Here is a 380-nt window from a genome sequence, read left to right as displayed (position 1 = left end):
GGGGTTAAAGCAACTCCGCGTTGACTGAACTAATTGTTATCAGCCTTTCTGAAACCAAATATTCCGAGTTGGACAGTTCGGGGTTACTCAACCCTGAGTATCGTTTTTCACTCTGAGTTTTCTAAACCGGCTTTCTGAAATAGGGCCCTGGTGTTATGAAGGAAGAAAGGCTCAGAGTTTTAAGTCGTTGCCATCACGGGCTCATCTGATTAGAATGAGAATAAGCAGTCATCAATCCTTTATAGGGTTCTCCTTTTATTCTCAGAATCAGTAAGCAAAGACACACATGGAGTGCTAACGCTGAAAGGAAATAAAGTGTGATTTAAGTCACTCAATAACTCAAAATAACACATGAACTCAGGAGACTCCAACAGAAACTC

This window comes from Aulonocara stuartgranti (assembly GCF_965226115.1).
Source record: "Aulonocara stuartgranti genome assembly, chromosome: 16".
Classification (NCBI taxonomy): Eukaryota; Metazoa; Chordata; class Actinopteri; order Cichliformes; family Cichlidae; genus Aulonocara; species Aulonocara stuartgranti.
Note: the sequence above shows the minus strand (reverse complement) of the source record.